At 34.8% G+C, this 6944-nt stretch overlaps 1 non-coding gene across 1 annotated transcript; it reads left to right on the top strand.

Moving 5' to 3' along the window:
• Positions 1–5295: 5295 nt before the first annotated feature.
• On the top strand, positions 5296–5366 carry TRNAR-UCG. The gene has a single exon. It is a non-coding gene; the product is annotated as a tRNA-Arg (tRNA).
• Positions 5367–6944: the final 1578 nt, after the last annotated feature.

Below are 6944 nucleotides of genomic sequence, written 5' to 3'. Positions count from 1 at the left end.
TCAGCGGTCGAGTCTCCTCTCAAGAGTTTGGAGATCTCATGAAATACTCCTCTAGTCTTATGTAATGTAATGTAAATCAAGTTTTAGTAAGTTTAAGTTCTTATTAATGTATCTTCTTTCCTATTAAAAAAAAGAAAAAAAAAAGAAAAGAAAAATCCAATGATGATAGTAATAGTAACCTAATTCATAGGGATTTAGTAATCAAAGCCAGTGAAAAAAACCATTAAACATCCGGGAAAAAAAAGGACTGCCTATAGGTTCACCATCCAAAGGGTTAACACAGAAAAAGAACTCCTAGTTATAAAGACATAAAGTTTCAGTGTATGCAGAAACAAGCCTGAAAAGAAGTCCTACACGATCACGGATCTCGCACTTCTTGGATCTACGTAGAAGATGTTTCTCAGCCGTCGTTTCCACAGCGTCCCTTGCCCGACGAACTGCTGCCTCCTTTACTCTACCTCGAGCCGCTGACATGACTTTCGCTGCAGCCAAAGCTTTTTTAGCAGCCTTCAAAGTATTAATAGCCCTTTTCTCTCTGCTTCGAGCACGACATAGTCCAGCAACAGCTTCCTGATGTTCTTCAACTATTTCCCATCTTTTTCTACGAATCTCTGCGAGATGTGCCTCCAGACACTACAGCAAAAACAACAGTAGATCACATATGTGTGTAATCTTTTACTCAACTCTGTAACCTGAAACCGACCGCCCGCGACGGGGGAGTCAAAAACCCGCCTGACATTTGGACGGATGGGGTTGGTTATGAAAATAAAACCCCGCTATAGTTGGGTTAGTAGTTGGTATTAGCAGAAATCCGACCCGCCCGTCCCATGTTATTTTTGTTGTAGTGAGAACCTAAGATAATGATACCATGGAAGAGTGGGACAAGAGAAATTTTGATAAAATGCAAGAATGGGACAAGACTAGTTTAGATATAGATGACAGAGAACGACAAGGCCAATACCGATTTTTCTGGGACACGTTCTAAACCGGGAAGAGGACCAACTGTAACCGGAGCAGGATCCGGAACGGACTTCTTCAGCAGTACCAGTAGCCTCTTCATATTTCACCTGCTTCAACCTCTCATTATCTAGCCGGAACCGATGAGAGATTCCAACATAAGATTTTCAATCATAAAAGGGAAGAGAGATACGTTAATAGCCAGAAGTCGAAGAGAACATGATAACAGAAACCAAAAAACAAATGCTTACCTGAAGATGAAGCCATCACCAAACACAATGAAGGTGAAGAAAGTTAAAGGAATTGAATGTGTTTATAAATAGTAGGGATAGGTCTGTCACTCTGTATCAGATTATCACCCTTCTTAAATGACTAGTAGAATCGAAACGTCAAATGAATATGGTTCCACCTATTTTCCACCCACACTTTTCCTATTTGCACCCTCATCAAAATTTCCAAAGTAAATATACTACCCTATCAATTTTACGTTTTCCTATTTACCACCTATAAAAGTCAAACCATTTATACCTGACTTACAGTTTAACGTGATCAATTATTTTTGCACCATATTTCAAAGTATAAATGACGTAATACAACTGCGATGAAGGGGATATTAATGTGCGATTTCCGGTTGTAAACACCACATCCTCTTAATTTTATATCTATACTCTATTTTTTCCTGCTTGGTGGTATATATTCCTAAGGAAGAGAGTCCATTTTATGGCCACTTTTTTGTAATATGAAGCATAACGCAAATTTGCAATTTGATAAAAAGATTAGAAATGGTTTGGTGGTAGTATTTGCACAAAATTGGTTAATTAACCCAATAACGATAATTCCTGGGTGAAAAAGACATAAAATTTTATACTATTTAAATGGACGAGAATGTAAAAATAGCCAAGATGTAAAATTATGATGATGTTACAAAATGATGATGATGTAACCGCATATTGTGCGGTTACACTGTGAAACCAACGTATCATTTCGCTTTAAAAAAATATATATCCACAAAGTATGAGGTTCATGATTACGTCATCGCGCTTCTGCTTAGTATACGATTTAATTTACTGTACACAAAATTATATGCGGTGAAAATTGTATTTTGCACCACATTTCACGTCACTCTATAATGTGTCTTTTCTAGAGTTTTGTAGCTTGACAAAAGTCCACAGAGCAACAAAATAATGACAAAGTGTGCCCTAAATTTATGTTGCACTTGTATCGCGAAAAGCAGGTCATATATATTTGAAAAGCATGTAACCTTTTCTTGTAAACCCGAAGAGGATAAATATAAGGAATTTAATCATAATGAATGAAGAAGACACGATGAGAAGGATGGTCTTAAAAAAATGCATCAAATATTATAACCATGTGCGACATAGAGGTGATACCCACGACCCCAAGCGGAGTAAAATCATCTCGGCTCTAAATACTCTACCATCAAATTTTAGAACGTTGTGTGAACCTTGTGCGGCTTAACATCTACAAGCCGAGTAAAATCATCTCGGTTCTTAAAAAAGTACCATCAAATTTATTGGGTGTACAAACTAACCCTAAAAACCTTGTGAGAACCTTGTGCGACTTAACATCTACAAGCCGAATAAAATCATCTCGGTTCTTAAAAAAGTACCATCAAATTTATTAGGTGTACAAACTAACCCTTTTGATGGTACTTTTTTAAGAGCCGAGATGATTTTATTCGGCTTGTAGATGTTAAGTCGCACACCAAATCTAGGTTTTCCTAACAATAGGATTCCTAACTAATTTTATTTTGGTAACTCAAATCATTCATTATGAATCCCGTAACCCTTGTAAAAGGTTAGCAAATTAAGTATTAGCTAGCATATTTAGGAATTAATTCGTAAAAATTAAATAACTATTATAAAAAATTAAATAACTATTAAAAATTAAATAACTATTCAAAGTGTGAGATCACACATTTTCTACTAAATCACTATTATAACTATTCCTACCCAAAATTATATGTCTACTAAAATCAACCCCATCTTTATAACTCTTTATCATTTTTATTAGTAACACACTTGTACATACCTAACACATTGATTTATTTTGCAATTTAGAAAATGCAAAATACAATTTCAAGATTTTATAAGTCTTTTGTTTGGAACCAACTAATGCGGCTAGAACCTTGGAATAACCTAAACCCAGAACAAATATTATGGGAACCAAAAATTTCAGTCCATATATTTTTCATCCACTGTCGACGCAACCAAAGTAATCAAACCAAACTCGAGCTCAACATATACTTGGACAAATTTTCCATCTCCTTCTGCACCTCAGATTGAAACCAATCGGAAGAGAAAAGCCCAATCAAACTCAAATGATCCTTCAGAGAGAGTTATGTTTAATAGGTCTGTACAAGAATTCAAAAACTTGGTCATTGTTAGTTTGGGTTTGTAAACTTTGTCATGATGCAGAATAGGATTTATGGTAGTGACTTAGTTTGTTATATGATGCAGATGTTTCCCGAGTCTTTTGGTGAATCAGTTGGGGGGAAATTGCTTGTGACTGAGGGAGATATTGCTTGTAGTATGAATAAGTAGTCTTTCTGCTACTTAACCTCTCTCACTCAATGCTTGTGGCAGTGATGGAAGCAGAGTTCATATTCTCGATAATCTAATAATCGGCTATTACTTTTTTTCTATTCAATACAAGTTTCTTTGTTCTCTATATTCTAGGTTGTTCAATTTTCTGGAATGTATCAGTTGCACACTGCATGGTATGTATAATGAATCTTAATAAATTACAGGTAGCTCATAGATTTAAACTTTCAGATGGTCATTTTCTGGCCATATCTGAACTCTGAAGCTGTTACATACATTGTGAAAGTACAAGTCACTCTAGTTTACTGCATACTTCATACCCATAAAAAGAAAAGAACATGTAATGCCATCTTTCTTGGTAGAGTGGAAATATTGGAAAGTATATAGTATAACCACTCATGCTATTGTATAACTCTGATACTATTGTATAACCAGCTATATATCTAGCTCCAGGGGATGCACAATAGCTAGTGAAAGAGAAAAAAAAATCAGTTTTGTGGTTGTATGTTATGAGGCTATGTGCAGTAAGATTGATGTCTTCCGCGATGTGAAAAAGGTCAATGATGCTCTTCAAAGCAGGGAGGTGGCTCTGGCTTTAGCCTGGGGTGCAGAGAACAAATCCAGGTTGAAGAAATCCAAAGTGCAACATCTTTTCTCAAATTTTCTTTTTTTCTTGTAATATTTATCTAGGTGAAAAGGACATCATCTTTACAATATGCACATTTTAGTTTAACATTCTCTAGTGAATTTTAGAAACTTTAAACATGCAAGTGGACTGATGCGAAGAAGGTCATTGATGCTTGTTCTTTTTTTTAACATTCTCTAGTTTAAACACTATCTAATGTAAGGCTTGTTCTTTTTTTTTTTTTGCATAGCTAGTCAAAGAGAAAAAAAAAACAGATCCAGTTTTGTGGCTATGTGTTATGAGACTATGTGCAGTAAGATTGATGTCTTCTGTGATGCGAAGAAGGTCATTGATGCTCTTCAAAGTAGGGAGGTACCTCTGGCTTTAGCTTGGTGTACAGAGAATAAATCCAGGTCGAAGAAATCCAAGGTGCAACATTATTTCTCTAAGTTTCTGTTTATCTTGTGATATTTATCTCGGTGAAAAGGTCATCATCTTTATAAAATGCACATTTTAGTTTAACATTCTCTAGCGACTTTTAGAAAGTTTAAACATGCAAGTAGATTAAATATTCTCATTTCCGGGATTTTGGACGACATTTTTTGGGCAATAGTACTTCTATTTGTCTAGGTACATAGATTCTTCAAGAATTGATTTCACTGTTCCGACCTTTGTGCTAAATGGTCCTTCTAGACTTTAAAGTGGGGATAGCAAATGATACATCATATCAGTTTGCTTAAGGTTAGCAGTAGAGGCTAGTGGTAAGCTTGCTTGAGACTAGTATAGGTTCTCCACTTCTATTTGTTTCATTATAAAATGTGGCAATCTTGCTTGAGGTAAGCATGAGTTCTCTTCATAATTTCCTTGTTTATAGATAATGTGATACGTGATAATTTGTAAGCCACAGAGTTAAAGGTGCATTTGATCTAGAAAATACTGTCCAAAGGATACTAAAACTTGCTGCTGAATGTTATGTTTCAGTTTTTTCTCTCACAATTTTCCAATTTCTCTCACAATTCTAAAACTTGCCTTTTCGTAGGGGCTTCGATTGACTTTTTTGTTCTCGGTTGTCTGTTAAATGTGTTTGCAGTTGACAAATTTGGAAGATAATCATATAATTCTTTAAACTGTACGTGTTTGGATACTAATGAATCTGTGGTGCAATGGTAGCACATCTGACTTCGATGCAGAAAATGTGTGTTCGATTCACGCCAGGTTCACTCATTTGCATCTTTCATCAATGTTTTCTTTGTAGTGCAAATTATATAAATGTGTGAAATTGTGTGTGCATTTTATCTGGAACGGCAGCGTGTTTCAGTAATGCAAATTATCTATAACCATACCAAATGATTTATTGCGGATTAGATGCACATTTTCTTGTTTAGTATGCATTTGCCTAATTTAAGACAACTTTTTCATACGATAGCATAGCAATCTGCTATTTAGATAAAAGATTTTGGTTTTTAACTAATTTGTAAGAATTTCGTAATTGTGTATATTGAATTGACATATATTTTGTCAATATCGTTCAAAATTAGTAATTTATCATTTTCTTCTAATTATTCGTAAGTATGTCGTAATTGTCTGCAAGAATTTAGTTGATCTGGTACCTCAACATTTGATATGTGACTATATATACCAATATCTTCAAACTTCTCATCAATCATGCACTTACATCTATTTCATTAATCTCGTTCAATCTAAACTTCCTATTAGAATTAAAAAGTCGGCCTTGTTGATCCGCAATTTACTTATCAATTTATATATGTGCAATGTATGTTGAAATCTTGATTGTTGTAAGTTCAATTATGGAAACTTATCATTAGTATTCACCTGGATAAATCTACAGTTTGATTTTGAAAATCTGGTATCCAGAGCAATATTTATTTCGTTGTAAGTCAAAAATACATCTTCAGACGAGTGCGCTAATTTCTATAATTGAAACCTCGTTAGTTATCAATTCATTCTCGGGAACTCGGATTTTATTATCTGTCAAGATAATCATTAATTCGATGTAGGAAAAAAAATATACCTTCAGACGAGTTTTTAATCTTAGCTGTCAGAATATCATTCATTATCAATTTATTTGTGTATTTTTGTGGGCATTTAGGGCTTTTTTATACTCTAATTGAATGTTGGAAAGGATATAGAGGTCTGGGGGATGATTTAGTTTTGTTAATTTGTGTGTTGTCAGTTTTGCAAGGCGATATTGAATTTATTAATGAAGAGAAGAATGATTTTGTGAATTTATTAATGAAGAGAAGAATGATTTTAGATGTTGGTCAGGGGGTGTGTTGTTCGTTGTTAAGTGTTCAATTCCTGTGAATTAGAATTATACTTGCGAATTTAAAGTTCAAAAGAACTCGACTTGAGAAGATTTGGTGTTGTGAAGGTATTAATTGGTGAAAGCTCTTACTACCTTTTGTTATGTTCATATTTTGTTTATAACTGTGTGCCGAAAGTTAATTGGTTTATGACATTTCTTAGGTGTGCATATGCAGGGGTGAACCCATGGATTGAAGCGGACGCGATCATTGGCCAACAGGTGTATTGGATGTCTGTATAAGCTTTACTCGTGTCTCTTTATCGTAAAAACTAACAATAACCACGTCCAGGATGACGGAACCTATGAATAGACTAATTTACACCCAATAGTTGGATCTTGCAATGGTCTGTTATGTTTTTATGTTTCACACCATGGCATACAAGATCATGTTTATATTATGAATCCAGCAACGGGCGAGCACCTCCATCTGCCACAACTATGCATCCAAATTGCACGAGATCAAGTACGAACA

This window comes from Papaver somniferum, chromosome 7, assembly GCF_003573695.1.
Source record: "Papaver somniferum cultivar HN1 chromosome 7, ASM357369v1, whole genome shotgun sequence".
Classification (NCBI taxonomy): Eukaryota; Viridiplantae; Streptophyta; class Magnoliopsida; order Ranunculales; family Papaveraceae; genus Papaver; species Papaver somniferum.
The sequence above is the reverse complement of the archived record's forward strand: the minus strand, read 5'-3'. Positions and strand labels throughout refer to the sequence as shown.